This window comes from Panthera leo, chromosome A1 (genome assembly GCF_018350215.1).
Source record: "Panthera leo isolate Ple1 chromosome A1, P.leo_Ple1_pat1.1, whole genome shotgun sequence".
Taxonomy (NCBI): Eukaryota; Metazoa; Chordata; class Mammalia; order Carnivora; family Felidae; genus Panthera; species Panthera leo.
The window spans coordinates 227,630,250-227,651,307 of record NC_056679.1 but is presented as its reverse complement, the minus strand read 5'-3'; the positions used below and the strand labels follow the sequence as shown (position 1 = coordinate 227,651,307).

Genomic DNA, 21,058 nt, shown 5'->3' with positions numbered 1-21,058 from the left:
GCTCTACGCTGACAGCATAGACTCTGCTTGGGACTCTCTCCCTCCCTCTCTCTGCCCTTCCCCTACTGGCGTGTGCACATGTTCTCTCCCTGTCTCTCTCTCTCTCAAAACAAATAAACATTTTTTTTTAAATCATGGGGAGTTTTAAAATATTGATGCCTGCCCCTTCCCCAACACTCTAACTTATCTTCTCCCAAGGAGGCCTGAGCACTGGTATTTCTCAAGAGTTCCCTTGGCAATTCTAACATGCAGCCCAGCCTCAGAACACTGCCCCAAAGGAAATGATTTCATGGATTGATCATGACTGATTAGTAGGACCGGGTTCTCACTTGAGGCAGGAACTTAACAGAGGAAGTCCAAGGGCATAAATGTGGGATCCTTCCAACCCTAGACCTCTTCTGTCCATCTCGTTACTGGCGTTGTACAAAAACCGATAGTTGTAACTAGGTTTCAGCTCTCAACTCCATGAGGCCCACAAGTGCTGTTGCATGCCTGATCACAGAGCACAGCAGCGCCTGGCACAAAGTAGACATTCAACAGATTATTTGTGGACTGGATGCGTTTTGCACTTGGCCACACTCTCCCAGGGTCTAGCTAGGGCGTGATTATGATGTGGGCATCTGGAGCATTCACTTGCTCAAGCTCAGCAACGCTCACCTGGGTATTAACAAGCAGCACTGGTCCCTTCCTCCCCCGCCAGCTAAATCCTAGAGCCATTCACCTCCCCATCTGCAAGGGAATTGTTTTCATTTTGTCCGCTGTATTGTATATATGAAACGTGTTCACCGGCCAAACATGCCTGGGCCTGATGAACAGAGGACACTGAAACCTGTTTGGCTGTTTTGCCCGAGGATAACGAAACCCACACCCTTTAAGCTTTCAAAAGATATCTGAGAGCAAAGGTTCTTTTCTGTCTCGGTTTCTACCCACGCACTCCCAAGGGAACAACGGCGGCCTCCCAGCAGAGTTTCTCAGGGGGGGAAGGCATAGTGCATCCCCAGAGGAGCCTGCACCCTCCCTTCCCCACAGTCTCTATGCCCTCGAGAATCACTGTTTAGAGAAGCCTAGCCATCTGAAATGCAACGAGCAATGATATTCCCCAGCTTAAGTACATACAGTGAAAACCACGAACAATATATATCCCTGGGGCGAGGAAGAGAACTGTTCTCCGTGTGAAAATCAGCTTTGCAATTAGGTAAATTTAAGTCCTAATTTACTTAAATTAGTAAGTAAATATAGTTCAGTTTAATTTGAGGGACGGAAAGGAAAACAGAATCCCTAAGTCTGGAACTCATGTCTGTTGTATACTTGTAAGTTGGTGCTAAGCAGTGTTCATCCATGACAAAAGCAGAGAGAAGGCAGACACATCTGGGCCACATTTTTGTAAACAAGTGAGTGAATAGACACAGAATTATTTCATGTTTTTTCACTGAAAAGCATTTACGTTCATTAGACAGCAGAAAGGAGGTATGGCTTCACCTTTCTAAACCCGGGAGCTATGGTACTTTTGGTTTTAATTTTAGGTATAAGCTGGATAAAGTCAACTATTATATTACAATAACCTAGTTCAAATACAGCATCATTGTAGTAATAGTTCCAGACCAACGTTATGGACATAGAGAATTATAGTTTTTATGTCACGTAGCTTTAGAATCTTTGCCATTGATTATCTCAGGTCACAAAGTTATAATTTAATAAACCATCATACCAGTGCACTATATAGAAAATGTGTAATTATTTTCACAATACACTGCAACATTATTGAGGTAATTCTCTCTCTTTTTTTAATCTACACCTTTATTTACTTACTTTTCAGTTAGTTTAAATCCTTGGGGGGTACCAATGTCTTTAGCAGGAAGGTTGCTTTGGCATTTGACTCAAACCATGACACTGTTCCCATGAGTTACTTTTCCCCAGGTTGCTCTGGTTTTATTCGGTTCACCACCAGGAGTCACTGTGTTGTCCTTTGCTTTGTACACATAAGCATATCTCTTACCTAGATAGAATTCAGCTTCATCTTGAGCATAAACATCTTCAATTTTAAGAAGGGCTATGTGCTCCCTCTGGGGAGACCCCACTTAACAGCCAGCAAAAATGGCTTTGGACCACAGCCTCCGGACATATTTGTTGTTTTAGGAGTCCTGTTCCCAGCAGGCCTCCACAGGTTCCAAGATGGCGGAAAGAGCTTGAGGTAATTCTCTTAATCTCATTCTTCAGAGGGGCAAACAGAACCAGCACCCGAAATATATAAATGAACCCCCCAAAAAGCTTACTCCCAAACGGTAGCTCATGCCAAAGAAGAATATAATTAATTAATCAAGATTTTTAGTCAATTAGTCAAGATTTTTATCATTGATTTTAACATTAAAGACTCAGCAGTAAGGTATTCAGTGAGAAGTTTAATTCATTCACTTTATTAACCAAGCACAAAATTAAGGTGGATCAGCACCAGGCTCCGTGCTAGGAGAAGGCTATCTACAAATGGAGAGCCCATCATCCCTGTCCTCCAGGGACTCACAATCCAGCGAGGGAAGGGGATAGGTAGACAAATGTCATTTCACTGCAGTGATGTGACAAGGGTGCCAGTAGACGCAGAAGCAAAGTGCTGGGAGGGCTTCTCAGAGGAGGCGCTGCTGGCATTTGGTCTTAAAAAATGAGTGTTTACAGGCAAATAAGTCCCAGGGCTTGGCTGGAACATGCTGACCTTGGAACGGATGCAACGGAATTGTGGGGCTGGGGAAGGGAAGGTGACTGGTGGCAGAGTGCTGAGAAATGCAGAGACAGCATCCCTGCCGTTTTGTGGTGAAACAGCAGGTTGCAAGGCTAGACAGAATCATCTGGGCTGCTGGGGATGCATAACAGATAGTGATCCAGCCCTGAGGAAGCACGGATTAATGTGGAGAATGGGGTCCTAGAGCAACCACCATTTTCTTCTGACATTAATTGGCAGCGGAAGAGGTTCCAAATCCCTCTCTGCATTTGCATAATAAAAAACTGCTGAGCTGAGCCCTATGCCAGGGAAGCTCATTCTTCAATGTGACTCCAAAGGCACATCCTTGTGTGACCTCATTTCCAGGCCTATAGAACCGGGGATTGATTCCAAAGAGCAGAGAAAACTTGCACCCCAGAATCTGCCTTAACTCTCTCCCATCACCAACACAAGCATCCAGGGCTGAAAGAATGCAAAGTCACCAAAGCACCCTGAATGTGCTTTTTCCCCCTCAGACAAGCATTGTCCCCCCCCCCCAAAATGCAGGCATGTATGTCTACAGGTAGTTATAGTTCAGGCAGCAACGTGCAGAAAAGCCAAAAGATACGGTCCCCTTCCCTCCCCTTTTTTTTTGTATGTGAAATATCAACGCATAACATTATGAACGACCCCAAATTAGTAAGCAAGCATGTTGCTCACAAATTCATCACGATATAACTTTGACATGTTTTTAGGTATTTTGCCACATGGTGTGAATGATGGTAATCCAAGACCCACGTGCAAGTTTACGGACAACAGCCCCTTACCGTTAGAATGCGGGTGACGCTCTGCTTCCAGAGCTGTCTCCTACCGATCCGAAACATCACAGCAGTCTGGTCAGCAAGTGGCAAGAGGTCTTCCTAAATGATCCTGTAACTCCTGGAGGCCTGCCCCTCATCCAACAGGCTTTCAAGTGAACCCTGCTCTGGAGGACCAGAACTTCACCTTCACATGTCCACTCTGCATGCATTACTCACCATATGCACAGGATAAAAATTAAAGGTGCACCTGTACTATTCAAGTTTTCCTTCTAGAGTCTCCCCCCTCGGCCTCTCCTCTGCTCCGAAGCCTGTGTTGTTAGGGCAATACCGTTTACATCCCTTCAGTGCACTGTGTCCCTCACTTGTGTTTATCAACCAATCAAAGCATTTGAACTGCTCGGTTGCGTCACTTCTGATGTTCGTTGAATTCCATACACTGCCCAACAGTACGCTTGGAGTCAACAGAAGTATTTGAGTGATTTCCTTGAACAGTGAGAAACTTTAAACCACATCAAAATAGAAAGCAGAGAAAGCCACTCTGAATGAATTGCTCAAGTCAAGAAATTCAGTATTACTTGGACTGAACAACTTTATGTGCACGATTAACTGCCAGCATTGTGACTAACTGTGACTAATTGTCAGATGGGCTGATTGTGCCCCAAAGGAGCCGTTTCCTCCCATAAAGGGAAGCCTATTTCATATGCAAATGGAAAATGATGTCCATAAATTACTTTTGCTCACCCGGTTGTACATACAAATAAACCAACGTAATTTTTCTATGTGACTAAATATCTTGATCATCCTTACTGTGAAGACATGAATGGGAAACCATGGCCAACGTGATTTGAGAGATCCAATTTCTCTCGTCAAGATGAATAGAGAGCAGGACATTTAAGGTAGGTCATTGTTGGGGCGCCTGCGTGGCTCAGTCAGTTAAGCGTCCGACTTTGGCTCAGATCATGATCTCACAGTTTGTGAGTTCAAGCCCCACATCGGGCTCTGTGCTGACAGCTCAGAGCCTGGAGCCTGCTTCAGATTCCGTGTCTCCCTCTCTCTCTGCTCCTCCCCCACTCATGCTCTGTCTCTCTCTCTCTCCTTCAAAAATAAATTAAAAACAAAAACAAAGGTAGGTCATTGTTAAATCCAGGATTTGGTCCTTGGAGTTCAAGTCTCGGGTACTCAAATCCCAAGGATAATCAGGAAATAGGGGACTCATCTTACTAATATTCTACTAACTAACCTTACAAGACTGACTGGAAAACCAAGATGCTAATTTGGTTTGAAACACCAGGTGCTGGGGCACCTGGGTGGCTCAGTCGGTTAAGTGTCCGACATCCAACATCGGCTCAGGGCCTGATCTCACGGTTCATGGGTTCAAGCCCCGCGTCAGGCTCTGTGCTGACAGCTCAGAGCCCGGAGCCTGCTTCCAATTGTGTGTCTCCCTCTCTCTCTGCTCCTTCCCCCCACTCATGAAAAAAAAAAAAAAAAAAAAGAAAAAAGAAAAAAAAGAAACACCTACTGCTGATTTGGATACTAATTTGGTATCTGAACTTGGAAGTCTGACCTGCTACGAGGGTGTGGCCTCCACATGTGGGGTTAATACAAGAGAGGGGCGCCTGGGTGGCGCAGTCGGTTAAGCGTCCGACTTCAGCCAGGTCACGATCTCGCGGTCCGTGAGTTCGAGCCCCGCGTCAGACTCTGGGCTGATGGCTCGGAGCCTGGAGCCTGTTTCCGATTCTGTGTCTCCCTCTCTCTCTGCCCCTCCCCCGTTCATGCTCTGTCTCTCTCTGTCCCAAAAATAAAATAAAATAAAAAAATGTTGAAAAAAAAAAAAAAGAAAAAAAAATACAAGAGAGAACACTTAGACCTGAATCTTATTTGGTAAGCAAAGAACTGGAGCATAGAAAGTTAGACTTTGTTTATGGAACATTTTTTAAATCAACCTCTGGGTATCGGTGAGCGGCTGTTTCCTGTTCTAATTGTGAATGAAGAAGGTGTCTAGACTAGAAGTCATTCTCCTCTGTGCGGGGTTGAAAAGTCACCAGCAAATAGCAGTGTTTTCTCATCCTCTTTGTTCAGCCTCTTAGTGTCAGTCCCAAGAACCTTCCGTCAACGCATGACCTCTGGACAGAGGTTACGCTTCATTATATGTGTGCTTATCTTTCATTAGTTACATTCGATGGCGCTTCCCTAATGGTGTGTCAGGCACTATCTTTGTGCCAGCAGCCCATTTACAACATTATCTCTTGGGAAGAGTTACTTTCTGGAAAAATTCCCGCAGATGGCTGATGGTATTCATTTTGTGTTTGGCAGGCATAACCATGGCTCTCTCGAGGCTCCGCGGTTAAACTGCAAAGTCTTCCAACCCCTGTCGCTGAAATCAACCCCCTTTGGGCAAGGCAGAGGCAGGTGTCTTCAGGGATCCCCTCAAACGAAGGAAGCTAACCGAGAATTGTCGTTAGCAGCACAACCAAGGCGAAGCGCAAGCCTGAATCTACATCTGACCATCTGCCCCTCACCGTCGGCCTGAAATAAAATTGATTTCTGGTTGCTGGAGAGGAGTTATCAATCATTACTTGGAGGGAGTCTCAGGAGGGTTTTCATATGAGTAGTTTTCACCAGGCGACAGTGGGCAAGACTCCTCCTACAGGAACAGTTATGCCAGGGACACCCCAGCCCTGTCTGTGTGGACAGCGCACTCTTCCAGCCTACGAGTACTGGCCATAAACAAATCTTACATCAGACTTAATGAGAAAACAAGGGTGGACAATGGACCTCATGGAGGGAAAGGACTTCATCCAGAAATCCAAGTACCTTCAGGCAAGGTTTGAAGTTCTACTTCCATTCATTCACTCATTCACTCATTCACTCATTCATTCATTCATTCATTCATTCATTCAACAAATGTCTGTGAGTGTCTTTTTATGGGGCCGGGCAACTGTGCTACATACGAAGCATACAGCAGCTAATTAAAAAACACACTTAATCAAACAGTAAAAACTGAACTGTGATATGCGTAATTATTTTATGGAACACTCAAAGAGAAAGATAAAATGCTGCCAAGTAAACCTGAACACCACCTCAATGTTAGGATGCATTCTGGATCCACAGATGTTAAAATGTGAAAACTGTGTATCTCAGGATTGGTGACAAGCCGTCATTCCTGCCTTCGTTGGGGGAAGATATTAAATAAACCACATAGTAATAAATACATAATTATAAATAGGATATCATTACAAATTGTGAAACGTGCCCTTAAGAAAGAAAATAAGGTGCAAGCTTCACCTGGATCTGTATTCTGAATAATTACCATGTCAGGCTTACATTGCTGAACTCTCCATCCCTGAATTATGGAGACTCACCTACCTTGGGCCTTGCAGCCCTATGTGTGCAACCTATGCCATGTGGCAATATAGAAAAGTACAACCACTGAGGTCAGACAGACCTGGACTTAAATCCCAGCTCTGGGGGCGCCTGGGTGGCACAGTCGGTTAAGCGTCCGACTTCAGCCAGGTCACGATCTCGCGGTCCGTGAGTTCGAGCCCCACGTCAGGCTCTGGGCTGATGGCTCGGAGCCTGGAGCCTGTTTCCGATTCTGTGTCTCCCTCTCTCTCTGCCCCTCCCCCGTTCATGCTCTGTCTCTCTCTGTCCCAAAAATAAAAAAAAAAAAAAAAAAAAAAAAAACGTTGGAAAAAAATCCCAGCTCTGTTCTCTTGTAGCAAGAGGACATCAGAGGGAGCTTTTGTTTCCTAAATTGTACATTAGAAATAAATCCACCTGCCTAAGAAACAGGTGATGATTTAAATGTATGTAAAACTCCTGGATCCTCATAGGCATGTAAGAAATGAAAAATGTGACTATATTTTTTCTTTGCAAAAATGTTATCACTACAATTAGTGGCAACAGCAAGGTAGGGGGCAAATTCTCAAGGGATTTAGCCGACCCCACAAACTCCAGTCTAGAGCTATTTGGAAATTTTGGTCTTGATTTCTATGTCTCAAAAAGTATTGGATCCAAGTTTTATCAGTTACCATCTACACATTTATCAGAGATTTCCGTCTCTAAGAAACGCGTTACTGAGGCCAGCAGGATCAAATGCATTTATCAGTTTAATGACCTCCTAAACAATGATACAGTGGGCAGCATATAAAAATGGCAAACAAGTTCAGTGGGATGAGAAAGTACCATATTTCATCAACTGTGAGTTGCATCTTTTTTGAGCTTTTTATTGTATTGAAATTAGGTGTATCTGATAGGCACCCTTATGACTGCTGTTGCTCGGCAACCATCGTGACATGGTTGTCATTATCAGAGTTTATGCAGACTCAGTAGTCACTCCAGGTGGCATGACAAGGCCATAGCTGCACCTGATATTAGTTAACAAACCACTGAAGATGCATTTGAAGAAGGAAGATGCGTCCTGGTTGTTTTCTGAAAATCTTCCACTGACACCTTCTGGGAAGATCAGGAAAACACCAGCGTCACAACTTACAGAATGAATGGCAGTGGATGGAAAGAATCCCAGAAGGGTCACACCCTGACATGAAGAAGCTTTAGAAATTTCTTAGCCAATTCATTGCACTTACATTTGTATGGATACACCAGGGTGACAGGTGATCTTTTTAATCTATGGTCAAGGAAGTCTCAACAAACTTTTTTCAATTAAATTAAAATTCTGGAAAAGCAATGTATCCAATCATGGTGCCTCAATGCATCGTGATCCCATGCTTCGTGGGTTCAAGCCCCGTGTCGGGCTCTGTGCTGACAGCCCAGAGCCTGGAGCCTGCTTCGGATTCTGTGTCTCCCTCTCTCTATGCCCCTCCCGTGCTTGCACTCTGTCTCCCTCTCCCAAAAATAAATAGATATTTTTTAAAAATTTTTTTAAAAAGGAAACAAACGAGCTAAATAAAAAGAGGCAAATCCTCTTCTCCCAGCCTCCATTTTGCTACCCCTAAGCTATTTTTTTTTTTTAGAAATCCTGGTTGACGAAGGAATGGGAAAAAAAACACAGATGGAATTTGACCGTCCGTGATGGAGGAAAGAAAACCCAGGGGTCAAAGATAGGTTCCATTTTGTCAAGCTTGGGTAAAATGAAGAACCATAATAATTCAAACAGGAACAGGGGGATCTGGAGAAAGTATATTTTGGAGACTAGGTGACTGAAGAAATGTAAGCAAAGCTTTCATTCTTTACTTTTCCTATGGGTCTTTTCATCTTGAAAACATGACATCTGTGCCTGCAAGGCCAAAACAGTACTTGTATTCTTGATTCCATCATCATTTAAAAAATCATAACAGAAGAACAAACTCATAATAAAAAGGAACTAAAAATATATTCATTCAACAATCATTTGAGCTGCCTCCCCTCAAAAAGCAGTTATCTTAAAAGCTCCAGGTGAAGTGATATGGGTTGTTGCTTTTGCCCCCATTTCCACGGGTTGAAATTGTGCAGCAAAAGCTGAAAAAAGATGCATGCATTTTCTGAAAGTCTCCTCTGCCTGAGTTCAAAGAAGAGGAAGGGGGAAAGGCAGGAAAAATCCCAGAGGAGGATACAGAAAGCTGATGCATTTCGAGGAGAGCATACACTAAACGGAACATCCACGTTCTGCAGGCGGAGGCCAGAGAAGGAGGGAGGCTCTGTGCTAAATGCACCTTCCAGATGTTGTTCCTTATAGCGCCTCTCAAGTGCAAGTGTAAGACCTGGGAACTTTTGGCACCAGGAGAGGGGCATGCCAAAGGAAAGAGAATCTCAGGAACATTCTTCCACCTTTTCTCATCTTTTCCTTGATGACACTTCCACTTATGTCCAGAGAAGTAATGTTGCCCTGGCTCTGGGGAGCCACACTTCTTTATTTATTTTTTTTTGGGGGGGGGGGGTTCCTTCGGGTAAGGACCGGAAAGCCTACTAGACAAATCCTAAAAGAGCTATAACACCAGAGAAGCCACACTTCTGATCCTGACGCCCACGTACTGGTTGGTTGGACGACACTGATAAACCACCAGCCGCGCTGGTCACCTCTTCCCTCGTGAACAACACGAGGTAGGTGGCCAGATGATCTTGCAGGCATCACCCGGCTCTAAACAAAATGCGTGGCCTAAGTGAGTGATCTCTGCTGCTTGGACCCTAAATATACATCATGCTTAAAGTTACAGACATGTTATCTTAGTAGGAATTCGACACACACAATCTTATAACATAGCATACAAAACACTGGAAAAATTTTGATATCATTGGCATCATCTGAAATGATGCTGATCACTATAACATTGCAGTGCTAGGACACCTTTAATAATACTGTTTTCCCCATAGGCATTTTTTTTCTCCATTCTAGATGCTGATGACTTGAACAAATGATGCTCCCTGGACCATGATACCTGCTCCTTGTGTATAATGCTGCAGTGTTTTACAAGATTCTTCTCCCAAGCATAACCCAAAGCTCAGGAACTCTGAATAGAAATGTAGAATTCAAGTTTTAAATGCATTTCATAGAGTTCCTTCTAGTATGTCCTCCTAGCGTTTGGCTTTGGGGTCAGCTGCTTATTAGCATGGTTATATTTTCACATTGAGCCTTCCCAGACCATATTGTCTCACTTAGTTACCCCAGTCACTCCTTGTTTAGGACCAAAATTTCAGCACCATATCACATACAACGGAGAAAAATAATGCTTCTTTAATCAGAGCCCGTTTACAGTGATAATCACAGCTTGGGGATGATCCTATGCCTTAATTACTTGTTCTTTCAGAAATGCAAGGTCCGAGAACATAGAAGGCCAGTATCAATTAGAGGCCGGAAGAGAACCCTTACTAATGTGATAATTTTTGCTTTGTGAAAGCAGTAAATGCAAATATTTACTTTTATGTTACCTTTGAGTTGCTGTTGTTCTGCATGGGCATCCTAGGCACCAGGGCATGATCATTTTTCCAAATATAAAACAACAAAAACTCCAGCTCATAATCCTTCTTTTGTTTTGGTTCTGATTTAGTTTACCAGGTATTTATTTAGGAGAAAACTCTATTTCGTTACATCAGTCACTACCCATACCAAGACCCGGTCTCTGGGATTGAAGATGTTTAGGAACAACAGATAATATGGAGATATCCCTAAGCTCACATCCACCTGTTCCTGCTGACTCCCACCAACAGACACGCACAATTCTGCAGGAACCCATGACTCCAGCTGCAGAAACGAGGGTCAGGTGCCCAGGTCTCACTGGGCGATCATTTTGAAGGCGTCTGTTATTATCATAGTTGTGCTGATTTTTGTTGAACGAAGGAAAAAGGTAGAGAGTTAGGTTCACCAGCAAACATAAGAAACCTCACTTAATATTGCATTTATTTCCTCTTTGCTTTTCTCTCGTGCCAAAATATTGTAACGTGGTAACCTCAAAATCTTGCTCCCTTCCTGTGGAGAAATATTTAAAGAGAAAAGCAAAACAAATGCCATTCAGTGTAAAATTGAGTCCTGTTATTAGAAATTATTAGTTGATTCACTCAAGAGGCATCTTCTGAAGGTGATGAAAAATAATTCCAGCCCAGGGTCTCGAACATCCTCCTATTGGAAGCATATTAATTAGCTGCCATGGTATAGGAACTTCCCAACTTAAGATAGCTCAACTTTGGAAACCCCTGCTTGCTATGATTTTTATCATAAACATAAACCCATGAACATAATCGAGACATATTTATAAATATGCTAACCAATGGTTAACACTCACAACCATGCCAAGGAGTCTGTCAGTAAAATGAGATGCGCTCACTTGTAAAACAGAAAAACTTTTGACTCCAAGAATATGATCAGATACAGAAAATCCATGCATCTGAAACCAAGCAGTAATTTCTGGAAAGACTGTCTTGCCCCTCTTTGAAATGCTTAAGGATAAACTTGAGGAGACAGCAACTGAAGATTTTCCAGCCAGAGCCAGGAATGATTTGGTCACCTCAGAAAGAGAGTTATTGGCAGATCAGAGTTCAAGGGAAAGTTCAGACACTTTGCTTTTGGTGACCCTGAACCGCCATTACAAACTCCCAGACACCAGGCATGGATCTGTCCTGTCACAGCTATATTTCTTCAATGAATGAAGACAGTCCCATTTATAAACTCATCCACGAGCTTATTAGGTCTTTAGACCCCAAACTACCCACAGTTACAAATGAGTTACTCTGCTACCAACAGAGCAAAACGTATATCACCAAGGAAAACAGAAATAACCCAATGTATTTACCTGTTGCTGTTTTCTATATTTCACCTTTCTTAAAGACCGTAATACAATTTGTAATAAATGTCATTACTACCTATACATTTCACAAGGCAAATTTCAAACACTGGTGTTTCTTTCCACAGCAAAAATGCTAAAATATGATTTCAGAGAGCAAATGCAAGGTCTATTATCGCATACGTAAAGAATAAATTTGTTTTTACTGTTAACAAAACTAAATTATATAAACACTATGCAGACCAAATGTGCTTTTGAAGCTTAAGAATGAGTTCCAATGCTTACTTCTTACCAAAACCAGCACAGCAACTTTCCTGACAGCAGAGATAAAAGGACCCAATTAATATTAACATAGACACACATTTCCTATCATAAGTACATTTAACAATGCTTTATAATGCAACATCTAGTTCCTGCTTCCCAAAGAACTGCCAGCTTCCTGGTTTTCTATTACTAATTCTTCCACAGAAAACAGTCAACACTGGGCCTTGTATTCAAAGGTAACCCCCCAGGTAGTTTCAAATATCCAAATGAAATGGTACAGTTAATTACATAAATCAACTTTCATTGAGTGAAGTGAATTCAATTATCACGGGGCTATAAATATACCAGGTGCAAAAAACATAAAGGCCAGAATAAGGCAAGGTTTTTGAAAATGTAGCCCATTCATGGTGATTTAGTCTTTGACATGAAATTAATCCGAACGATTACTTTATTTCAATTGTTTTAACTTTCAAATATTACATCATCAAAAATGCAGAAGGTTCCTGTTCCGATAGGAAGCAAAGGTAACAAAGAAAGACCCTAAGGACCAAACCTGGTGGTATAACTCCTTTCCCATGTGGTAAGGAAATTAATTCTGTATTTTAGATGTGATTCAAGAAGAAGTGTTACATATTTTAAGAAACTGTTTTTAGTATGGCTCATTAATCCCACCAAAGTCAACCACCACTATATTTATTGAGCTCCTCTGATATGCCCAGCACACTGTTATTCAAATAAAAGATAGGAAGGGCCTCTTGGGTGCCTCAGTCAGTGACCAACTCTTGATTTCAGTTCAGGTCATGATCTCACAATTTGTGAGATCGAGCCCCACCTCAGGCTCTGTACTGACTGCTGACGGCATGAAGCCTGCTTGGGATTTCCTCTCTCCCCTCCCCCTCTCTCTCTCTCTCTGCTCCTCCCTGGTTCGTGCTCTCTCTCTCTTTCAAAAATAAATAAATAAACTTAAAAAAAAAAAAAAAGAAAGAAAGGTAGGAGCAATAGTACACCAAAAACTAAAGGGAAAAATCAAAAAGCTAAATAAAGTCTGTACTATTTCTTTTCCTTTCATAACTGAAGAAAATAAGGGGGAAATATGTTCCTGAGGTAAGTGTCCTGAAAGTGAGTTAGAGCAGGCCAGGAAAAAATACTTCCTTTCTGCTTTTTCACTTCCTTCTTTCCCCTTTCCCAAAGCAAATGGTGAACATTTGAATCTGCTCCAATGGAAAATTCTAGAAGAGCAGTGTCTCCCTGTTCCCCATGACCCCCTCCCCCAGCACTGTATTGCTGCCACTTCCGGAGCGAGCGAGGGGGATGGCCACTCCACCTTCTAAGCCTAGGTCTCCCTTGCTCTCTGGAAACCTCCCCATGAGCTTGTCTCCCTCCTTCCTTATAGGAAAGCCTAAACGGAAAGTATCTCCCAACCAAATCTCGCACATTCTCCTTCACATCATGGCCAGTTCCCTTGCCATTCAGAAGATCATTTTGAAACCAATTAGGACGGAACCATCAACCCTAAGGCTAAGGCAGACTGAGGGAGCAGACTGCGTGGTGAGATTCCCTGCCAAACAATGGAAGAAAGAAAACACGAGGTGACCAATTGCTTATTACATAATAATAACAAAATGGGGGGAAACAAAAGTTGAAGGTGTTAATTCATTGAGTGATATAGAGCAGTAGGAGAAAATCTATTGCTTTTCTAATCCAGGAAATGCACAAAGCTGAAAACCACAGTCTCCGAAGAGAAAATCTTAAGGCAATTACCACTAAGAGAACGATAGTTGAAGGCAATTTTTCTCCAAACTGTTATCCCCATTTGGGAATTACATTTCTTTCTCTCTCTCTCTTTTTATAGAAAATTAATGAAATGGAAAACATTTTTAAATTACAAAAGTCTGTTCTGTAGAAAGGTTTCCAAACGGTAAGCATTCGATTTAGAGTTCATTTTTCCCTAATTAGTTCTATCCAACACTTGTACAGATTAAATCTTGTTAACCTCAGTTCAAAACTCTTATTTAAGTATTAAAATTTTATTCTAATATATAGGGAAAAGCGAGACCTACATATATATTCTAATATATAGGGGAAGATGGTTCCTTGTCAATAGTGTGCGACAACGAAGAAACAGCCTCAGGCCGCTTCAAACACCCCCGAGTGCCAGGCCGTCACCCCTCAACCACTCATGCCAATGGGGATACAGGTTGGTCTCGAAATGTACCTTCAAAGTCTATCTGAAACACACTCCCCTCCTTCTGTACAGGCTATAGTTCCACGCATGTGTCAAGAATCTGTTCCTATATCCCTTCCTCAATGGAATTCTTCTGGGGTCTCAGGAGTCCCTTCTCTGAAATTCTATTGCTCATTCCTTGAATCTAATCATTTTCATCCTGAATAATAATTTCATTTTAGAAATATAATTTGTACTAGAATTTTTAAAAAAAAAAACAACAGCTTTGACTAACATGATTAGCACAGCATCTGACACACAATAGGTGCTCATTAAATATAGATCAAGAGATCATTTTTAAATCACTTCTACTCTCATAACCAAAGTGACATTTATTTTTAAGTAATACCTCTATTTTTTAATCTTCTTGGAGGTATCCTTTTCCATGCCATTGTTGCTGTTGTTGTTGTTTTTATTTTTTAATTTGTTGATATAGATAGTGATAGGGGTGTCTGGGGTGTGCAGTACAAGGAATCGTTGATGGGTGTAAAAGCCAAATTCCGACCCCTCCTATCAGTGTCACTTTGGTCTGCTCCATTAGTTGAATGGAGGACATACGCTTGCTTGTTCTGTATTTCCATTTTCCTCTATTAGCCTAGACTGAAGCATGAGGTTGACACGTTGATCAACTTTCACATTTTTTTCTTGCATTGAAATATACAAGCCAGAGCTCTTTTTCATTATCATTTTACTGAGTGATTATCAAATGGGATAGAATTGCAAACCGGAATTCTGTGAACTGAATTCTTCATTTGAGTGAATTTCAGTATAGCAAGCATCAGCTTACCATTGTTCTGAGCGATCAGCTAAGGTTTCCAAACATTTCCTTATGGGGGACTGTTGTTGCGATATTATTTGCAGTGTGGAATGTCAAAATGGTAAAACTCTACTATTAATAATGAATCTACAGACTCAGGGAGGAGCACTGTGTCTGCAATCAACACGCTTAGGTTTATCTGGCTTTTTTCTTTTCTTTTTAAAAAGAAATCTTCAGAATTCCAGTTACAAGATTTAGAGCATTTCAATCTTATGCGCTATAAAATCTTATGTGCGGAGGTTAATAAAATGAGATTAATCCAGAGATACTACATGTTGCGTTCTTTTCTTTTTTCCGTTCAAGCACAGTATGCTAAATGACGCCCAGTCTACACTATGGAAGAGGGATTCTGGAAACAACTTAGTAATAATGGAGGTTAGCTGCCATCCAGTGGCTGGAAATATAACTCACTTCCCAGAAGAGCTAAGGAAATGCAAAGTGGACCCACATCTCATGAGTACAAGGGCTACCAAGAATTTACATTTACTGTCTCATATTTACAAAAAAAAAAAAAAAAAAAAAAAAAAAAAGGAATGATGGGAAAATTGTCGAACCCTTTAATGAGAGAGAAGCCTCTTTTGTAATTCTAAGCCATAAGAAAATTTACTCATTTCCCTTCCAAAAATCCCCAGTTTAGAAACTTTGCCTACCTATATCATATGAGTGAAACTAATGAAATACTTGTAATTTAATTTTCTTACTTTTATTTATTTATTTTTGAGAGAGAGAGAGTGTGTGTGCGCACGTGCACATGCACACAGGAGCAGGGGAGGGGCAAAGAGAGGAGGGGAGGGACAGAGAGAGAGAGAGAGAGACAGAGAGAGAGAATCCCAAGCAGGCTCCACACTGTCAGTGCAGAGCCCAAGGCAGGGCTTGAATTCACGAACCAGGAGATCATGACCCGAGCCAAAATTTATAGAGTCGGACACTTAAGAGACTGTGCCACCCAGGTGCCCCAATAGTGAAATAATTATAAATGATAAAACAGATCTGACCGCATGAAAGATGATACATTGGAGAGGCAAAAAAATATATATGTATGTATGTGTGTGTGCGTATATAATATATATATATATATATATATATATATACACATACGTTACATCAATCTCTAAAGAATAAAAACGTGAAATATATCCATATAGTGATCCCAATGTTGATAGTTACATAGTGAATTCACTTTGAACGATTTTTATCATTTCCTGTTGTGTAAAACGCAGTATCTTTCCCTCGCTTAAACTCCTTAACCTATTCTAATATGAACAATTCTAATATGAACATTTTTAAATAGTTTTTGTTTGTTTTATTATAAAAATAATGAACGTTTATTATGGAAAATATAAGTAAAAACTAAAAATCACCAAAATCTGAGCACTATTAACATAGATTCTGCCGGTATGCTTTCTGTCAGAAATGCTCTGGCTCTTCCATCTCCCACTTTCCTAAAAAAAAAAATTAAAAAACATATATGTATATATACATATGTATCCACACATACATATGTATATATACCTATTTTTAATTTATAAGATATTAAAAAACTTTCTCATATTACTCAATATTCTTCCAAATATGATTTAAGGACTACAAACCATATTGATTAGATAGACTCTAATTTATTTAGCCTGTACGTTTTTTCTTAACTTTTAGATTGGTTCCAATTTTGAGCATTATAAGCACTATAAAGAATACCTTCGGGAAAAAAAAGAATTATCTTTGTATACAAATCCTTGTATAGATCTCTACTTATTATTTCAACAAATTGTTAGAAAAAATATTCCCTAAAATTATGCCTTTGGTTCCCATGAGAAATGTACACATTTCATCTTTGCCTACATGATAGATGGGAAATGGTAGCCAGCTGTAACCCCATTGCTAGTATAACTTGCATGTCTTTAATCATAAGGGGCTGAACATTTTTAAAATATTTATTAGATATTTGGTAGGGGGAGGTGGGGGGGGGGTGTGGGTGTGTGTGAATTGCCAATTCTTGTCCCTTCCTATTTGTTCTCCTGGTGATATTCTTTCTGTTGATTTGTAATTGCACTTTTTAAGACTGGATAAAGATATAGTACACACACAGAAAATGAATAGCTGCTTCGACATTACTGTCATACAAAGTCGCATTAAAGACAAAAGCCTTAAAGATTTAGACCAAGATAGACGCTTCATTTTTATAAAAGGTATAATCCACTTTCAGTATATGGTAGCTATGTTCTAAAAACAAACAAAAAAAAAACAGTATTAACATAAAATAAGCAAAGCACAACCTCTTAAAAATATAGGCAAAATTAACGGAAAAACAATAATAAAAGGATGTTCTAAACAATGTGTTAATAGAAATATATTAACTCTTATACAATGGAATACTACTTGGCAATGAGAAAGAATGAAATGCTGCCATTTGCAACAATGTAGATGGAACTGGAGGGTATTCTGCTAAGTGAAATAAGTCAGTCAGAGAAAGACAGATATCATGTTTTCACTCATATGTGGAATTTGAGAAACGTAACAGAAGACCATGGGGGAAGGAAAGGGGAAAAAATCGTTTCAAACAGAGAGGGAGGCAAACCATAAGAGACTCTTAAATGCAGAGAACAAACTGAGGGTTGATGGGGTGGCGAGCAAGGGGGGAAATGGGTGACGGGCATTGAGGAGGGCACTTGTTGGGATGAGCACTGGGTGTATGTAAGCGATGAACCACGGGAATCTCCCTCTGAAGCCAACAGCACACTGTATACACTGTATATTAGCCAACTTGAAAATAAATTATATTTTTTAAAAAGACAGAAAGGTAATCATCAAGAAAGATAGTGACCCTGCCTTCCAGTCTCTAAGATTATAACTTCAGTTAGCAAACAGTAAGCTTAATCACGTTGACTATCCTCTTTAACAATTTTCAAAATTTTCCTTTATACCTCCATATTTAAAAAGCCTTCTGTTTTTTGTTTCAGTGGCATTGTGCTCAATTTAAACTGAGGTCTGTCCCCTACTGGAGTAGTACTGAATAAAATGTGTCTTACTGCCTTAAAAAAAAAAAGAAAAGAAAAAAGAAAAAAAGAAATATATTAACCCTTATACTCTCCAAATAATATTATTCTTTTATATTGCCATAGATGGTTAACAAAACTAAGTAAGCCAAAGAAACCTTAATACATTATAGAGAACAAAAATCACACAAGTCGCACTCTGTTAAAATAATGTTACATATTAGAATTAATCATGAAGGAACTGCATATCCCTTGACTGCTTTAAAGCTTAGAAAAATAGGGGGGCACCTGGCTGGCTCAGTCCATAGAGCATATAACTCTTGATCTCAGGGTTGTAAATTTAAGCCCCTCGTTGTGTGTATACATTACTTAAAAATAAAAAAATATTTTTAAAAAACTTAGAAAATTGTCTTTTAAATTGCTACCGAACCCCTACAGAACTCCAAACTGCAAATACAAGCCATTTAGAATATGATAGATCCCACTAAAGACTCAAGAGGACCAATAAACTGAGAGAACGACAGAGGGACATATGTGGCTTCACTTCCAGGGTCCTGGGAAAGGCAGGCAGAGAGGGCTGGGAGAGGGGTGCCCCTAGTCAGGCTGAGTTTGTCAATTCACGCCTGAGAGGCTCTGACCCTTGATGCTTTGAGTGCAACTCTTTCGGGACCAGCCCAGCACCCAAGACAAGTCCTTGGGGCACCCCAAGTGCTTGAGAGAAGAAATGGGGCACAAAGGTGGGTCCGGAGAAAATGCATGGGAACTAGAGGTGGTAACTACCACTTAAAGTCTCCGGATTCATTCCTTACCTGGTTCCCAGGTCCCCTCTCTGGAATTCTAGCTGTGTTCCATCAAGATTCCTCATTAACCTCTCCAGGAGAGGCATCCCAAATCTGGACTCATGCCATGCTACACTTGAACATGAGGATCACAGTGGAAAGCAGGGACCCAGGTGAAGAAACATAGTCAGGTAGGTAAAGTGACTTGTCCAAAGCCCAGAGACAAAACGTCTTCATGTTCCCAACACGGCATTATAAGTCCTCTCTTAAAGATGCTTCTCACATTCTTTCTACTAATCTTTGACCCTCAACTCCTTTGCCATCTGACTCACAACTTGCGTCCTCCAAGAAGGATGCCCTGATTGACACTATCTCCTGACCCTGAGTACTCTTCTACATAAAGGTCAATCCTTAGAACTTTCATTGTTTGTTTATATTATTTTATTTGTATCTGTTTATGTTTTTGCTTTGAATTCAAAACAGGTGGTAATGTGTACAGATACCTTTATGTAAAAGATAAGCAGCTGAATCACTGTGTGCAAACTGAGTTTTAGAAAGCCAAATCATATTTTCTCACTTATATGTCATCATTTTGGTTTCACACGGAAATGACTGCAATAGGTTTAAACAGAAAATATATAAGATCCATGATTCCATGCTGATACTTAAAAAATAAAAACCAAAAAAAAACACCATTTTTGTCGCTTCTGAAGGTTGCAATGGTACCAACTCACTTTGAAAACTTATAAAGGGAAAAAAATCATTTTTCCTGCTTTTCCAGAACAAACTGTATTTCATAGCAATCAGTTTATGATAGTTGTTTTTAGAGAGGAATTCTAGGGTTTTTTTTTAATTTTTTTTTTAACGTTTATTCATTTTTTGAGAGACAGAGACACAGCGTGAGCAGGGGAGGGACAGAGAGAGAGGGAGACACAGAATCCGAAGCAGGCTTCAGGCCCTGAGCTGTCACCACAGCGCCCGACATGGGGCTCGAACTCACGAACCGCGAGATCATGACCTGAGCTGAAGTCAGACACTTAACCAACTGAGTCACCCAGGCGCCCCCAAGGAATTCTAGTTTTTAAATGCAGAACAAATGAGAGTAAGTCACCGTTTTGAGCTCTTAATGAAACACTACATTGAGGCAGCAATGATCAATGGATGCTAAAACCATCAGGTGAAAGACTAATGGGGAATTTTGTAGTGAGTAAATGAGGAGAAATTCATTGATCAATCCTAACGTAACTAAATGTAAGATAACAAGACATTATGCCCCTTGATGTGATGGAATAGAAACCAAACAGCAGCACCTATGAAATACTCCTGTAAAAAAAAAAAAAAAAAAAAAAAAAAAAATCAGTTCTAATCAAGCGTTTGCCTCAAACTACAAGTTAAAGACAAAGTAGGGAAAGAGGAAATTGTCAAATGACACCATGAGGATAAGGTCAGCCCAGTTCACACAGGGAAACGTTAACGGGACAAATGACACTGTTTCTCCAAACACCATAAAATGACAGTTTAAAAAGGAGCAGGAGAGGTGCAAGTGTTACAGGTTAAAAGAAATGTGTCTTTACAAGACACATCAAGCAACTGTAATACACAGTTCAAACAAGCCAACAGTTTTGTTTTGTTTTGTTTTTAATGTTTAAACAAACAGGGCATGGGGGCGCCTGGGTGGCTCAGTTGGTTAAGCATCTGACTTTGGCTCAGGTCGCGGTCTCGCAGTTGGTGAGTTCAAGCCCCGCGTCAGGCTCTGTGCTGACATTTTTACTGAAATGAACATAAAAGTTATGAAACTAAAAGTACAATAAATAAATAAATAAATAAATAAGCTATATACTGACATATTTGTAGGTGAAACGATGGGAAGGTTGGTATTTGCTTTAAAATCCTCAAGCCACAACAATGGAGAAGAATGAATAAAAACAATTCTCCAAAACTGTCAGAGAATGTGGGTTCAGGTGAGTGATAAGTAACACGGAGATTCCATTAGACAGTTCTGTCTACTTTTGTGTCTTCTTGAATTTTTGCATAATAAAAAGCTAAGAGTTTTACCCTGGTTTACAGTGTTTAGAGCTACACACAGTCCAAGCAGGATGAGGACTGAGATTAGTGACACAATGATGTGAACATCATGAACTGAACAGACCCCACGTGGTCTTGTTGCTTTGGGGCTTCAGGCTTTCTCCTCACTCCGTACCCCAAACCTCCTCCCCTTACGTCCCTTCACACCGTCTGCTCCAGTGATACCACAAGGTCCA

General features: G+C 40.7%; 1 protein-coding gene and 1 non-coding gene across 2 annotated transcripts in view; both read right to left on the bottom strand.

Moving 5' to 3' along the window:
• DNAH5 (dynein axonemal heavy chain 5) overlaps positions 1 to 21,058 on the bottom strand; it is a 279,701-nt gene that overhangs the window by 225,435 nt on the left and 33,208 nt on the right. The gene's annotated exons all lie outside the window — the stretch shown is intronic.
• On the bottom strand, positions 9,382 to 9,445 carry LOC122202847. The gene has a single exon (XR_006194909.1). It is a non-coding gene; the product is annotated as a U7 small nuclear RNA (small nuclear RNA).